Source organism: Mustela erminea, chromosome 16, assembly GCF_009829155.1.
Source record: "Mustela erminea isolate mMusErm1 chromosome 16, mMusErm1.Pri, whole genome shotgun sequence".
Lineage (NCBI taxonomy): Eukaryota > Metazoa > Chordata > Mammalia > Carnivora > Mustelidae > Mustela > Mustela erminea.
In genome coordinates, this window is record NC_045629.1 from 37,921,905 (window position 1) to 37,939,549 (window position 17,645).

The 17,645-nt window shown below is 35.7% G+C and overlaps 1 long non-coding RNA gene across 1 annotated transcript; it reads left to right on the forward strand.

Moving 5' to 3' along the window:
• Positions 1–1,108: 1,108 nt before the first annotated feature.
• LOC116574839 lies at positions 1,109–16,519 on the forward strand. Its single transcript, XR_004279520.1, has 3 exons — positions 1,109–1,119; positions 14,284–14,290; positions 16,462–16,519. It is a non-coding gene; the product is annotated as an uncharacterized LOC116574839 (long non-coding RNA).
• Positions 16,520–17,645: the final 1,126 nt, after the last annotated feature.

Sequence of the window (17,645 nt, forward strand, 5' to 3'; positions counted from 1 at the left end):
GTATGTTTGGGGGGGCATCTTTTTCTCTCATATTTCACTTTCTTTATACTTTTATACACATCATTCTGTCTGAATTGAAGATGTTATATTATAGGTACTGCCATGCATGACTTTGGAATTTTTCTTCTTTATGTAATATTTAAATGGTCTTTAATTTATCTTTACAAGAAGTGGAATTTGAGAATTTTTTTATTGACAAGCCTTGTGGCTTAATAAAATTTAAATAATCAAAAAAATCAATGGCTGCTCAATTTTTTTCATTTAATATTATGATAGTTATTGATGTTTAATAGACATATAGCTTACACACACAAAAAAATTATAAAATTATATTATAATCTCATCCATATTATTCTGCCTCAAATTGTTAATTTTGGTAAACATGTACTTATTCAAAAATGTTCTTTGTAGGAGGAGGTGCAGTCAGTTAAGCTTCTGCCTTCAGCTCAGCTCATGATCCCACAGTCCTGGGATCCCAGGAGCCTGCTTCTCCCTCTCCCTCTGTTTCTCCCCCTACGTGTGCTCTCTTCTCTTAGAATTTTTCACAATCTTGTGACATTAAATATAATTTATACTTAATATAATGGATTGATTTTATAAAGAAGACAAAAAATTTTTCACTCCATATTATATCTACAATGTTAACCAATATTTCAAAGTCAGCACTCAGACATTAAAAATGAATATAAATGGCATACATTGTTCTTAATATCTATGTTGTTATGCTTTTAGATATGTTAGAGTGTGTAATCACATTATTATCAATGCACAGCATCAAGGTTAAGAGGAAAATATCAGTGAAGGCGGCATTTGATTATTTGGAAATACTAGACTCCACCTTCATTGGAAAAGCAGATTTTGGACAGAGAGTAGATAGAGAATATTGAGGTCAAACCAAAAATTTGGTATATCCAAGTAATTCTATCTTACCCATAAGATGGGGCAGTTGATAAAATTGAAGTTTTAATGTATACAACTGTTGGCAAAAATCTTTAAATATCTTTTGTGCTAAACCCCAGAAATACCCTCAGAATCAGAACAACCAAATAAATCTGGGGCCCAATCCTTCTTTCTACTGACTGTCTCATTTAAGTTAGCACCCTACCATGATTCATCTCAGTTTCTTCATGTGTAAGATGAAAATGACAACCTATGTTGCAGCTCTGCCATGAGGAATTAAGATAGGAAAATCTGTGACATACAGTATGTCCATCTCTTCCAAAAAATGGTAGATATTTGTTACAGAGTCTAACACTAGCAACTTGTTGAGGAAAAAAATAGCCAAAATTTATACATTTATTATATGAAGGCATTCTTCTAAACACTCTATGTATGCTAAAGAGTCCAATCCTAAAAATCATCTTGTAAACTGGTTCTATCATAGGATTTTTCAAAGAAAACTAAGGCAGAGAGCTATTTAATTGTTCAAGACCACCCAGCTAGCAAGTGAAGAACGTGTTTTTAATATATTGTTCAGCTTTGGGGATTGTGCTGTTCTACTTTACTCTTGCACAAATGAAAGATAACCCCTGCCCTTTGAGTTAATCATTGACCACGTTCATTTATTTTTTAAAGAAAGAATTATGAAAGCAAAAGAGAAAAAAAAGGACTTCATAATAATTTTTATATTTCATACTGCATACATTGGATAGTGCCACTTAAGAGTCATTGAATTCTTTTGGCCTATCACTCTGTTGGCTCAGTTGACCAAAAATCCTGATCATCAGAATACATTTTTGAAAACCTTGTTTAGGGGCACCTGGGTGGCTCAGTGGGTTAAGCCTCTGCTTCACTCAGGTCATGATCTCAAGGTCCTGGGATCGAGCCCTGCATTGGGCTCTCTGCTCAGCAGGGAGCCTGCTTCCCCCCCTCTCTCTCTGCCTGTCTCTCTGCCTGTCTCTCTGCCTACTTGTGATCTTTCCCTCTGTCAAATAAATAAATAAAATCTTAAAAAAAAAAAAAAAGAAAAAGAAAGAAAACCTTGTTTAAAGGAAAGCAAATCCTCCATGTGGTCCAAGAGCCCCCAAGAATTCTCACCTTCTCATCCTCATCCTCTAGTGTGGTCTCCTCTTGTGGGACTGATTTGTGTGACCACTAGGGTGTTGTGGAAATTGCAATGTTTGGATTCTGAGTGAAGGTCATACGAAACACTACTACTTCTACCTTGCTCCCTCTAGGACCGCTTGCTCTAAAGGAAATCTGACATGTTGTGAGACTAGTCAAGTAGTCCTTTGAAGAGGTCCATGTGGCAAGGGACTATGATTTCTCCAATTGCCAGTACCATCTAGTCAGCCACAAACAAATCATTCTGGAAGAAGATCCTAAAATCCCAGTCAGACCTTCTATGACTGCAACCTTGGTAGACATCTCGATGGCAACTTCATGAGAGACCCAAAGCCAGAATTACCCTGCTAAACCTCTCCTAAATTTGTGACCCACAGAAACTGTGTGAGCTAATAAATGTTTATTACTATTATGAGCCATTGAATTTTGAAATAATACATTTGGCAACTAATATATTCAATTTTATTTAAAAAAAAAAAAGTCTCAGATAAGCTTTTGGACCACTGAGGACTAGTCCCTCAAAAAATAAAAGGAATCAGGGTCTTCATAAAATTCTTATAACCTATAACTGACAGCTCAGTATTCATAACATCCTCTTCCTTATGAAATTTTTTTATTGGACTGTCCATAGTAACATAACCTTGATGTTATAAAGGAAGTGACTGGTTTGAATTACAGAATAGTAAGATATTTTATTGGCCTTATGTATTATGAATACATCATGGGGTTAGTGATGTCAAATTTTAGTACAAGTTCAAAAAAAATCGGATGAAATACAAATTATATAGGTCAAATGGTGCCTTTATTTTGCAGCATTTTTTATACTCTTCAAATTCAACCTCCCTCCAAGCATTCTAGCACCGCATCCCATTAATAAGTAATAAACATTTATTGGAGGATGGAGAAGAGGAGCAACTGGGCAACTAACCACATAACTCAAATGTCTATACTACCTGGGTAGCAGATTCTATAGCAATTAAAAATGGCTATTCAAGAGGAAAGGTAAACTGAAACATCTGTTTATGTAGAACCAATTGGACTTTACAGCAGCCTTTATGAGAAGAAGCATATGTTATTTCTATCATGGACACAATGAGTGGTGTTCTGGAGTTAGCCCTTACTGATGCACAATGGCTAATTGTTAAAAATCAGGAATTTTGTGAAAAACTGTTGAATCACCATTAACTTCAAATCACCATGGTGAGAGTATTTATACCATGGAAATTGGCAAATACAACAAATACGGGCTTGTTTTTTTTGTTGTGGTGGTGGTGATGATGTTTTTTTTCCTTTCCAGAAAGCCATTTTACCAGCATATCAGTGGCTCAACCCGAAGGCTGAATTCAAACATTTAAAAACTAGACAGACAGTTGATCTTGGATTCATATTTTCAGTTTTATGAAACTCACAGATGACTATTTAGATTCCTTTTTTAAATTTTTGTACTCATGATTTGCTCTCTCCAACCCTCATCAGGAAAAATCAGTAGCTTTTCTGTTTTGTAGTATAGATTTTTTTAGATTATCCATGGTATAACAAAGGCAAAAAAAAAAAACAATTTTGATTAAAAAATAAAACTTTAATGTTCAATACAACAGATGTTCAAAGACACCTTTTGAGCAAACATCAATACTATCTGGATGACCTGTCACCATACACAGATGGAAAATGGCTACTTTAATAGTTTCTGTGAGAAGGATGGTATGAAATATTAAAGTATTTAAAATTATGGGATGTTTGTATTCAAAGTAGATACCATCTTCAGATGTATAATTCACTGATTATTATGATTTATTCCAGGAATTATTTGAAAGAATATATAAGTAGATTATTTTCTATGATATCTTGAGTTTATTATTGCTAAAATTTTCATATAGTAAACTATTTTACTTTCAAAATATCTATAATAAGAATATGTGTCTAGAGTAAACAAAACAAAAAGAGACCCCATCAATATTTCTAATAAGAGACATTGTTACTTAAGCCAAATAATTCTTTTTTATTTTTTTTTAAGATTTTATTTATTTATTTGAGAGAGAGAGAGAGAGAACATGAGAGGGAAGAAGGTCAGAGGGAGAAGCAGACTTCCGGTGGAGCTGGAAGCCCGATGCAGGACTCGATCCCGGGACTCATAACCTGAGCTGAAGGCAGCTGCTTAACCAACTGAGCCACCCAGGTGCCCCAAGCCACATAATTCTTGAGAAAATCTCCTCCTGATCTGGGTTCTGAAAGTTGTTAAAAAAGGATATTATTATTATTCATTTATAGGGAGAAAATTCTATTTCAATATTCAGCAGTCTATCTTCCACATTCTTTTCCTCATTTATTTTTCCTCCTATCAAGAAGTAAATTCTGGGCGCCTGGGTGGCTCAGTGGGTTAAGCCGCTGCCTTCGGCTCAGGTCATGATCTCAGGGTCCTGGGATCGAGTCCCGCATCGGGCTCTCTGCTCAGCAGGGAGCCTGTTTCCTCCTCTCTCTGTCTCTGCTTGCCTCTCTACCTACTTTTGATATCTCTCTGTCAAATAAATAAATAAAATCTTTTTAAAAAAAGAAGTAAATTCCTAGGACGCCTGGGTGGCTCACTCGGTTAAGCCGTTGCCTTCAGCTCAGGTCATGATCCCAGGGTCCTGGATCAAGTCCCACCCGCATCGAGCTCCTTGCTTGGCTCCATGAGAAGCAGGCTCTCTCCACCTCAGCCCGCCATTCTGCCTGCCTGTGCACTTGCTCTCTCTCTCTGACAAATAAATAAATAAATAAAATCATAAAAAAAGAGAGAGAGAGACAGAATTGAAAAAAAAAAAAAAAAGTAAATTCCAAATGGTGAGAAAGAATTTTTAAAACTACCAGTTCTTATGCAATACTCATTCGGAAGATCAAGAACAATAAAAAAATTAATTAAAAAAAATCTTAGTTACTTGTATATGCGATTTACCATCATAAAAAGCTACTTACAGAGAGTAGTCATTCACTTTATTAGGGGCTTCCAAATGATTCTAAGAATTCAAAAACATCTCATTTCTGAATGTTTGTTTCTTGCTGTATTAGCACAATAAATGACATGTAGAACAGTTTAAAAGCATATTTAGATACACTTTATAATATGTGATCAATATTAGCAGTCAAAATGTGATATGCAGTGAATATGCTGCACATTTGCACAGAACAAAACCAGCATACTTAAGCGTCCTTGAAATTATAAGCAACATTTGAAAGAAGATTCCATATCTAGTGTCTTCAAGGTCCTCTCCCCAGTGCTTTGTATATACATATATCGAGACTTTCAATAATCATTTTATGAAGGAAGGAAGCAATGAATAAACAGTGAATGAGAAGCTATTCAAGGCTTGATTTTTTCCCATTAAAAACATCTCCCCACCCCCACATAAACTGTGTATTACAAACTTTCCATAGTATTTTATATTTGAAAATGCTTCCTTTACTCAAGGAGAGCATCAATGGGTACATTCATAAAGCTGAATAACCCAAAAATGGTCTGTAGAAAAAAATGATTCACTATGTTGTGCTCTAGTACTTTTACTTTGGACAGTATTTTACCACGATTAGTTCCACTTACAAGTCAGGTATCTAAACTACCCTATCTTGGTGCTCTGCTTTCTATTGTGAGAGGAGATGGGTAAATACTATTTTGCCATAAAATTTTATCCTCTATGGGATGAAAGAAACCTTAGTGTTACAACTTGAACAGTGCTTTCTTGTAAAGCCTGTAAAAACACTTTATGTCCTGTAGGAACTGAATCAAAGTCTCCTTTTGAGGCCACAGGATGTCATTTTAGTGAACTACAGTGTCTCTTTCAGTGGATTAAACACTATTTAACCATGGTCTTCAGATACACAAAGGAAGCTGTATGAGTCAGAGGGTCCTTGTTTTCTTGTGAGCAGATCAAAAGGACTCTTTCCTCAACTGAGGCCGGAAGCATTTAGGTTCATCAATTGTCAGCTTATCAAAATATTTTTACCTTATGTTTAAAATTGGTGATTATATCCAGTTAAGAAAAAATAATCAAAGATACAGACTGATTTAAGAAGATTAAATGTGAATTAGAGACTTACAAATTATATCATTTTTAAAAATTAGGGGTATTTGCTTAGCTAGATTGTATTTTAGCAATACTAATCTGACTAATTTGCCTATGGTATTTCTCTTCTAAACTCAAAATGCTTTTTCAAGCCTCCAAACACTTATGTGGGCTATTCTCTTTGCCAGAGATGCTTTCTTCTCTTTTGTCTTCCTAGCATTCGGTTTATAAATGCTTCAAACTCCAAATCAAATGTTTGGTCTGGTAAATCCTCACCGATCAACCTGTCCCCTTAACATGTGATTGTTTATTTATTTTTTTTTTTTAAAGATTTTATTTATTTATTTGACAGAGAGAGAGATCACAAGTAGGCGGAGAGTCAGGCAGAGAGAGAGAGAGAAGCAGGCTCCCGCCGAGCAAAGAGCCCGATGCGGGGCTCGATCCCAGGACACTGAGATCATGACCTGAGCCGAAGGCAGCGGCTTAATCCACTGAGCCACCCAGGCGCCCCGTGATTGTTTATTTTTAATAAACTTCATTTTTTAGAGCAGTTTTAGGTTCACAATGAAATTGAGCAGAAAGTATAGAGCTCCCATATACTCCTTGTCCCTCTCAGACACACCCTTTCTTCCATTATCAACATACTGTATCAGAGCCATACATTTGTTATAACCAATAAACACACACATGCTGACACATCATAATCATCCAGTGTCTACAGTTTACATTAGGATGCACTCCTAGCATCACACATGCCATGAATTTTCACAAATATATAATGATGTGTATGACACTGGCAGTAAAATTATTCCACATGTGCTTCGCCTATTCATCCCTTCCCCCTCCTCAAAACTCCTAGCAACCACTGATGTTTTTACTGTTTCCATAATTTTACCTTTTTCAGAATACCATACAGTTGAAATCATATAGTACATGCCTTTTCAGATTGGCTTCCTTTACTTAGTAATATGCATTTAAAGTTCCTCCGTCTTTTCATGGCTTGACATCTCATTTGTTTTTAGTGCTGAATATTCCACTGTTTGGATGAAACCATTTATCAATTCATTCACCTATGGAGGGACATCTTGGTTGTTCTGAAATTTTGGCAATTTTGAATAAAGCTGCTATAAACATCTGTGTGCAGGTTTTTAGTGCTTATGGAATCAACAGGTATACAGTGAGAACCTCCTCTCTGGCCTGCTCTGTAGTAGGTAATGGAATACACTGTGGCATCTGCTATGACATAAGTATGACCTATGAGAGGTATAATTGAGAAGATAACGAGAAGTATGGAACTTTTGCATGCAGATAGGCAAAATAAAGATAATGCAATTATATAGTAGCATATAGCATATCTGTGTACCAGACACATTGTTAATGTATCATGGCATTCTTGAAACTCATGAAGTCTAATAAACTTCCAAAGGAAGAGAGTTTCAAAGAGAAAAAAAAAAATAGATCAACATTACAAATACTACTGAGAGGTTAAAAAAAAAAGTACTAGAAAAGTTTTATTGGCTTATATAACTGGAAGTTTATTGGTGAACTTGTAAAGAATGCTTAAAGGAGAAATGATGACAAAAGCCTGGCTGCAGCAGGTTTTAAGAGTGAAATGGAAATGAGAAAGAAAACAGAAACTCTTAAGAATCTCATAATAAAACAATAACAATAAAAATAATAAGAATAGCAAATATTTATCAAATGCTAACTATTTTCCGGGAGATGTTTATGTATGTCAAATATTATTTCATCCATTTTACATCTAATAGGTGATTGAATCTTCATAATAAAACTATGGAGAAGTAAGGTCATTATTCCCGGTTTACACATGAAAAAACAGTAATGAACTATACAGGGGTTGAGTAATTTACCCTACAAAACACAATTAGTATCTAGTGAAGTTGGGATATAAACTCAGGCAGTAGGCAAAAAACCCTCATGTCCACTTTACTATACTACCCCTTGGCTTATGGTCACAAGCATTCCTACCTGAAAAATGCTTGCATCTCTAAGTATTGTATCAGGACGTCCTAATGGAGTCTTGATTTGAGCATTATTTTCTCACCAAATTTGATTATAATTCTTTTTCTCACCCTTTCAACATTTCAAATAATTATTTAAGCAATCTCTGCCCCCATCCAAGAATTTTCCAAAGCAATTCCATCCTCACTTATTTCAGGCTACTTCTCTACACCATATAGACTATGCAACCTGATGACATTATTTCTATTATCACTTTAACAATAGCTAGCACCACTTCTACTGAAATTATCCTGTAACAGGTCCTTTCGGTGCTTTAAACACAAATACTCTTTTGAAAGAATGCAAGTAGGACTATTTTATAGTCAATGTCCCTTCATAGAGATTACTTTAACTTGAATCATGCTTCATTAATATGAAACTGCATGATGTAGTGGTCAGCACAGACTCTGGAATCAGATCAACCCAAGGCCACCACTTACTAAGAGATTTCAGATAGATCTACTCAATCTGACAACTCTTATTTCTATTTTTTAAAAAACCTCATGCATACTTCACAAAAAAGGCTGTACATATTATAAAATGTAAATCACTAAGACAAGAACTCCAGCTTTTATAAAGTACTCTACTTTTATTATTGAACTATATTGATATATATTAAACTGAACTATATTAAATGGAGTTAAATAAGCATGTGCAATTTCTGCTTTCTACTGAGAGCATTCATGGACATTATCTCAATCAATCAGTACAGGAACCTGATAAATTGAGTCCCATTGTACAGATGAAGATATTGAAGGTCAGAGAGTTATTCATTACAATTTAGAGAGCTAGTTGAGTTTGGCGAGCTAAACTTGAACTCCAAATCTTTTATAATGAACATCACTACAGTGAGTTCAAATGTACTGGAAGTCCCTGAAAACCAAAAGTGAAAACAAGGGAACCATATATGTGTCTATATCAGAAACATCCAGTTGTATTAATCTTGAATTCATTATGTCTAATACAGATTTAATTTTTCCCTAACTGGATTTATGAGCCAACTCTGAAATCCACTTTAAAATATCTGAATAATTCAAGTATTTTTCTGTAAATTACATTTCTCTAAAATTATAAAATGTTTTACAGAGGAAATAACCCAATTATTTTTTTCCTTTCCTTGAATACTTACATCGTATAGTGTTTCTTACAATGTGGTGATCCTTCTATGTATCTAAAATTAATATAAATGAGGCAGTCTCAAATGTACTTTGCAGCCCTTAATTGTCGATTTATCTTCACTTAAATAGTCGCAAAGGATTTTTGGTTTACTAGCTTTAATGTTCATTACTGGCCACTGAAACAAAAAAGATTTTCTTTTATTTAAAGAATTCTATATTTTGAGGTTTTGTGTATTCATTATATGATGTTCAAATACTTTTCCTCAGTGGGTAATATATTCTGGTTTTTGTTGTTTCTTATTACTTAAGGAAGGGCCTTCATTGCTAAAATAGAGAAGATGTTTATATATGTAATAGAAATAATAAACATAAAGCTGCCTTAAAACAAAAAAATTCTACCCAAACATCTATAAACACTTCATTAATATTATAATTAAGTGCAGTTTTTATACTCAGAAAACCATCTAGATAAAAATGCAGTCATTTCAATTAGCAACATTATCAATTTGCATTAACCACATTAAAGTTGGATAAAGACAACAAAATCTTTGCCTTGTTTCTCATGTAAACTTTTCAAAGTTAAAACATATTTGAGGAAAATAATAAACCCTGAATTATTATTCCCTAAATACTATTCTCACCTCATACCAACCTTATTTTTAATGGGCTCTTTCATTTAATTGTCTGAATGTTTTGAATTACCCTAATTACATCTTTTCTGCATTTGTTTTTCTGTATCCTATGCATTTGAAAGAACTGTTACATGGCATTCTTACCATATTAACTCAGCCATGCTGTCTTAACAGTAGTCTCTTCTGGATGGCCTGCTAGTGTTTATGCATGATTTGCAACAGGGACTTTAGGAGAGTGTATACTAGTTTCTATTTCAAGGAGGAAACTGATTTAACAGGCAGTGTCATGATTAAACTTTTAAAACTGTTTAATTATTAAGATCTGGTTGACACTGTTTGGCTGACTTTCATATTGAGACCTCTACTATCACTGTAACACGTAGTTCTGCTATCAAGAGAGAAGAGAATCATGGAAAGAAGCACTGCTTGTTTTTGTAAAAATAGAAAAAGGAACTCCCTTTGGGAGAAAAAACAATCAATCAGAAAAATGTGTCTCCTTAGGCACAAGAAAACCATTAGAAAATGGTATCCTCTAAACTCAAGGCTTAGTGGATGAGTACAAGTTGGACCTTGGCTGTACTAATTCCCTCAGCAAGGTAGGTGCCTTTGTACAGATCAACTTGAACGATGCACATAAACTTTCAAAATCGTATTACTTTGTTGCCAGTGCTTTCCTCAAAACCAGAAAAGTGACAGATTTTATTCTAAAATATATAATGTTGATTCAAAGTACTTTTTTTTCCTTTTAAAACAGTTTCATTGCAGGTCATCCCCAATATATAATCAGATTATACTTTCAAATGTAATTTATAAGGTCACATTTTCCCATATAAACAATGTTGTGCATCATCATTTGAATCATGTTCCAATTCTAGGTACAAAACCTCTCACTGTGTCACTCTGGGAAATTTCCTTTATATCTGTGATCTTCTGTTTCCTGCAAGAGTGGAATAATATTAACCACACAGGGTTCTTTTAAAGGTTAAATGAACAAGGCTGATAAACTACCTAATACAGTGTCTGATGTATAAAGCAGAGACATGGCCACTTTCTCATTTCAGGAGGTTCGCCTGGAGAGATAAATTAGTGGAAGCACCTTTTCCTTCACACTCTGATGTTAGTATCATTTTTTAATCATTGTCACTGTAACCTTCTCATCAACTTTACACAATCCTCTTTAATATGGGCTTCTGTACATATATTCTGAAGCTAAGCTCTCAACAGATGGTCTTTTTATTAACAAGGAGAAAATCAAGTGAAGGGGGGAAAAAAGGGAGAGATACCAAAAGGAGAAAAAAAAATATATATGTATATATATATATTTAAATAACATTTTTAAAGGCATTTCTTTTTAGATCCCTTTCTACCTTATTCTATGCCCTTTCCTCTAATTCTCAAATATCCAGAGTCTTGTTGCTACATCAAGTCTCCCACTAAAGCTTCCCAAAGAAGTATCTCCCCATGGGGCGCCTGGGTGGCTCAGTGGGTTAAAGCCTCTGCCTTCAGCTCAGGTCATGATCCCAGGGTCCTGGGATCGAGCCCCGCATCAGGCTCTCTGCTCTCAGTGGGGAGCCTGTTTCCCCTTCTCTCTCTCTCTGCCTGCCTCTCTGCCTACTTGTGATCTCTGTCTGTCGAATAAATAAATAAAATCTTTAAAAAGAAAAAAAGAAGTATCTCCCCAAAGTCTGACTTATCTCCCAATATTTCAAAATGATCTTACCCTAATAAATCCCCCACCCTTTCAAAGAATTGGTTGCTACTAGGTATTACAAAGGACTTCACTTACTGAACTGATTCATGTGACTATATGAGTTGCCCTACTTGTGGTTATACTAGGAAGAGGAGAAAGAAGTACACAAAAATATTGTTAATTGACAGATTTTCAGAGACTTATAACAAATGGGGAAAACATATACAATAACAGAGAGAAATCTCAGATTAAGAGCAAGAAATCTACCTTTTTACCCCATGATCAGAACCTTGAATACTTACTACTTTTCAAATTAAATCATCATCATCATTGCCATCTTTTTCCAAACCTGCAGTCTTTTAAAATTAATTTCATATTTATTTTTATCATTTTTAACAGCACTGTGTGTTTGTTTGTTTTGTTTTGTTTTTTAAATATATATACTGACTCCCATTGAGCAGCCTCTGGAGGTTCCAGAGATAAAGGGAAAGATAAACAAGGCCAGAGCCTGTGTGCCTGTGCCTGTGTTATTTGCAAAATAGATGTTTATTTACCAAGAAACCCAGCTTTGTTGAAAATTTATGTTCACTAGCAGCATATTAAACCTGATAGGAACTGATAATACTTCATGAAGCAAGGGCACTATCTAATATCTCTGGGTCCATGGATCCTATGTAGCTTTTCTTTAAACTGATTGCTTATACATTCTAATTTCTGGAAAACTCCATGATGTTCCCCTCATCATTCTAAGCCCATGTACATTGTCCACCAAGGTTTTTCCTAGAAAAAAGAAACTAGATATCGTGGAGATGATGATTAGTAGAGATGATTCATAAATTTGGTAAAGATACAAAAAAGAGTAACTGATGCTATATAAATATGGTCAAAGGATATTTTTACTAATCCATACTGAATTGGATTAGTAAATTGGCTTTTAATGGGGATTTCAACTAAAAGGAAACTGCTGTGATTGAATATCAGCTTAGCCGTTGCGTTCTTAATTTCTTTTCCCTGAAGAACAACTATGCTTAGTGAATTGTTGAAGTCCCATGAATTTGTTGGGTCAAATGTGCATTCTCAACCATCTACTCCAAATATAGTTAACTGGAAAAAAAGAAACAACTTTTAACAGACTGGCATTTTGAGCTGGTGTACAAAGATTATGTCAATTCATTTAAATTTCCTGGTTCTATGCGCATGCTAATGACTCAGAAGCATCCACTGATACAGTATGTCAATCACACTGGGGTTCATTCACTCAGTTCTGCCAGCAAAGCAGCTTTTCAAGGCTGGGCCACTAAACAGGGGCAGCTTTGTGAGTGCCCGGACTCCTCTGCAGGCCACCTGCTCTTCCTCTCCTTCGTTTCCACATAAATGGCTTTGTTCCAGGGAGGTTGGCACATGCTCAATACCATTTAGGACAAGATTAATACCGTGAACTGACATGGCTTTCCTGGCAGTCTTTGTCTTGTCTTCAGTCTAACACAGTCCACTCATTTCCGATAATGTCTAATATCACCATCACACAACCAGGGGAAAAAAGTTCATTTTCTGTCTTTATGAAACACTTCAGCTGAAAATCACACAATTACAGAAAGTTTCATCACTTCGGGGATACATATTATAATAAATAAATTATGACAAGATGGACCTGAAGGGACTTTAACAATAAGATGGAAAGAAAACATCCTGAAGCTCCTAAGTCTATTTTTTCTGGCCCCCAATCCTCACTCTACTTTCTCATTCTGTAAAGTGCTAGATTCTTAATTTGGCAGACTAGTCTTTTATTTTTTTTTTTTAAAGATTTTATTTATTTGACAGAGAACACAAGTAGGCAGAGACGCAGGCATGGTGGGGGGCGGGAAGCAGTCTCACTGCTGAGCAGAGAGCCCGACGACAGACTCGACCCCAGGACCCTGGGATCACAACCCGAACCGAAGGCAGAGTCTTTAACCCACTGAGCCACCCAGGCACCCCCAGACTAGTCTTTTAATAAAAGAAATACATTCATTAAGATTATTTTAATCTATGGAAACTCAAGGCAACATATTATGCATAATACAAGTGATCTGTGGAGTCTGACCAGAAACTATTCTTAGTTATGTGCAGCAGGAGCCTATATTGGCTGTGTCCAAATTCTACCACAAGTTTTCACTAACAGACAACACAACTAGATATAGAGGCTTAAAAAAATCTTATCTATTCTCTACTAAGAAGGATATTTACAAATCAAAGCTAATACAAAGCTGACTGAAAAGAAGTGAAAAAGGCAAAATTTCTTAGTATTCATAGCCTCCAATGAAGAAAATGGTAGATACTTACGCTGGTCCATTTTAAGTCCAGTGAACATTAACTCAGCTCAGAAGAGCATAAAAAAAAAAAAGGCTTCTTCATTAACCAGTGATAGTAAGTCAACCAGCAACTCCAGCTATTCATAAGAGCTTTAAAAAAAATCCCTATTTGATCCTTTGACCAAAATTCAAATTTAATTGGAATGAACGCCCCCTTTGGTGGGACCTAGGAATAGATCATTTTAAAACCGTCCCCAGACAATGCTAATGTGAAGTTAAAGACTGAGAATGAAAGATCTGGTCCATTCACTGGACCTCTATAGGACTATAAATAATTATTTCAAGCAGTAGATACTCATTTATGCAAAATTTCCCAAACACTGGTGATAGATAAGTGTTAAATGAATAAATGAACATGTATATATGAAGGCAGTATGTAAAGAACTATTTTTTAGAGAAACAACCGCAAGTGGCATCCTTTTAAATTTGCTGCATAGATATGACGGTATCTTAGTGGAGATTTAAGGCAGCCAAATATTTAGGTTGTTTGAATTAGAGAACTAATATCCTCAAACTTCTAGGAGATATTTCTTTTGATGTATAAGTCAAAAACAGGAACAAATATAAGTTGTACTAACCAGGAAATTGCCTTCTGAATCCTGTAATCTCTTTGGTAAAGAGCCTTGATTACATTATCCTTACCCAAATACAAGATTTCCATTGAAATATTTCTAATAGAGCTATTATTTAGGATAGCAGACGTTTAATTCTTTTCCTTATCCATGGTTGAAATCCACAAGTTTCACTTATAATGTAAGTTTCCATACATCATTTTAATAAATTTGTCATTGGACAAAAGTTTATCCTTTTTCCAAAAGGAAGTATGTTCTAATTTACTTGGCAAGTACCTAAATGTTATTTGTATTTCTCTGGTCATGCACCATCCTCTGCTACTCTTCAACAGTTAATTTTTAAATCCATTTATTCTTTTTTTAAAAGAATTATTTATTGGGGCACCTGGGTGGTTCAGTTGTTGGGCATCTGCCTTTGGCTCAGGTCATCATCTCAGGGTCCTGGGATCAAGCCCCGCATCAGGCTCCTTTCTCGGCAGATAGTTGGCTTCTCCCTCTCCCTCTGCTGTTCCCCCTGCTTATTTTCCCTCTCTCTCTGTCAGATATATAAATAAGATCTTAAAAAAAAAAAAAAAAAGACTTTTAAAAAAGAATTACTTATCTATTTGAGAGAGAGAGGGAGAGGAAGAGAGAATGTGAGTACCAGTGTGGGGAGGGACAGAGAGAGAAAGAAGAGAGAGAAGCTTGATTTTATGACCCTGAGATCATGACCTGACGTGAAATCAAGGGACTGATGCTCAACCGTCAGCTACCCAGACACCCCAATTCACATATTCTTTATGTATTAAAATCATAATTTTTTTAGAGATGCTGGAGATACAGCTATGAACAACATAGGCAAAGTCCTTGCCATCAGGAAGCTTACATTCAACAGAGAGGGACAGATAATCAACAAGCTAACCACCAACAAATGAATAAAAATAATATAAAAATAATTAAGATAGTGGTATTCCTTTTTCCTCTGGAATACCAAATTATGTTATCAACATATACATTCTTTCCTTCTTCAAGACTATTAAATTTTCACTTTACTATATTATTTTATTTTAAAGATTTTATTTATTTTGACAGACACACACCAAGAGAGGGAACACAGGCAGAGGGAGTGGAAGAGGGAGAATCAGGCCCTCCATTGAGCAAGAAGCCCAATGTGGGGCTCGATCCCAGGACCCTGGGATCATGATCTGAGCTGAAGGCAGATGCTTAATGACAGAGCCACCCAGCCACCCCTACTATACCATTTTACTTATTATTTTTTTTTATTCCAAAGAGTGAAGGAGCATATATTATCACTCATTACTCAAAGTAATTTTTTATTTTTATTTTTACCTATTATGTGCAAAGTACTACACTAATGTAGTACAGCAAGAAGATGCGGCCACTGTCCAAATGGACCTGGCAGTTCACAGGGAGAGACAAGTAATCATAAAAATAAACACACATTATCAAAATGAGAAAAGTACTTTAAAAGTTATATTAAGAGAGAATAATAAGAAAAACTATTTTAGAACAGGTAGTAAGGAGGAACCTCTGAGGAAATATCCTCTGAAAATTGAGGATAGCCAAGTGGCAAGATGCTTTGATGCGGAACACAGCCTAGTACATGTGAAGAACTGAAAAGCAGGTGGTGAAAGGGAACCTGAGTGAGGGGCAAATGGCACGAGATGAAATTTCAGTATTGTAGAGAGCAAAATGGAGTCTCTTACGTCAAGCAGGAGCCTGTGTCAAGCAATGACATAAGCAGTTAAGGTACTGCAGATATCGCCCTGACCAATGTCAGCTGACACCCCAGAACTGGTAACAAGCAGAACCAGAGTAGGTCTGCAGAGACCAAAAACTGATTAAGTTCCATTTAAAAAGGTAAGGATTTTGGCAGCAAACTGTCAGACTCTTCAGACCTAACTCCTCTATGACCACTTAAAAAAGATAAGTGCCCTGGAAGGTTCTGCCTGATTGACCTCTGAACAGAACCAAGAGATCCTTCACCGCTTGAACATCAGAAGCAGTAAGTGCCGAGAGCTGACCCAGACCAGACTGAGGCCTCATCTCGACAGCGCGCCCACACACTGATTGCGTGTTTGGTTCATGAACTTCCTGCACCCTTCTGTTATTTTGTTTGTTGCGTAGCTTGTCTTGGGTCCTGCTTTGTGTGTTGTGAAAGAAGCCAAGTTTAATCACATGGTAAACTGTCGTGGAGTTCAGAATCCTGAGCCTGCCTTATAGTTGTGATTTAACTTTGCTCTATGACTAAATAAAGCTGACATTATAAGAAAGACACAACTTGTGGTGTGCCTTCATAGCATGCCCATCACAAAGATATTAAATGAGAAACAATGGGACCAAAATGGAGTTGCTTGCCCCCAGGACAACAAACCAAGACTTAACTGAGGTTTCAATCTCTCTCAGAAATGTGACCTTCAACCAGTCAATCTGAAGTTTCCTAGTCAATACTAGTGAGCTAATCTGCATGACAGATCCTGAATTTAGCCCAAAGATAGGTGACATAGTCTGAAACAATCCACTCTTTGTTAGAAAATTTACTTTTTCTGCTCCTTGCTATCTCTAAAAACCTTTCATTCTGTACAGCTCCTTGTAGTTCTTTTCTACTTGCTAGATGGGATGTGCTGCCCAGTTCATGAAATGCTGAATGAAGCCAATTATGTCTTCAAATTTACTCAGTTGAATTTTGTTTTTTAACAAGGGCTATGCAGCCAAAAGATCATGCATGCTTTAGAGTCTGTGTCAAAGAGTTTGGATTTTTTTCTAAGCACAACAGAAAGCTTTTGAATCATTTTAGGCAAGTAGATGATTTGGAACAATTTACATTTTACAAAGATCATTCAGTTAGCTTGGTAAAAAATGGACAGACAGGTAGTGAAAGTAGAAATTGGAAATCACTTAAACTATTGGAGGCTTTTGTTGTCTAGTGGAGAGACAATGGTAAATTGGTAAGATGCTGGCAATTGATAATGGGAAAAGGGTAGTTAGCTTTGAAATGTATTTGGAAGTAGCAATTAGAGGGCTTACTGATAGTTTGAATTTGGGGAATAAAGAAGAGGGAAGATTCATGAATGACCAGGTTTCTCACTTCAGCAATCATATGTATTTATAGTATGGGATGGAAAAGATCTTAAACATGTCATTATGGTTATGGTGAGT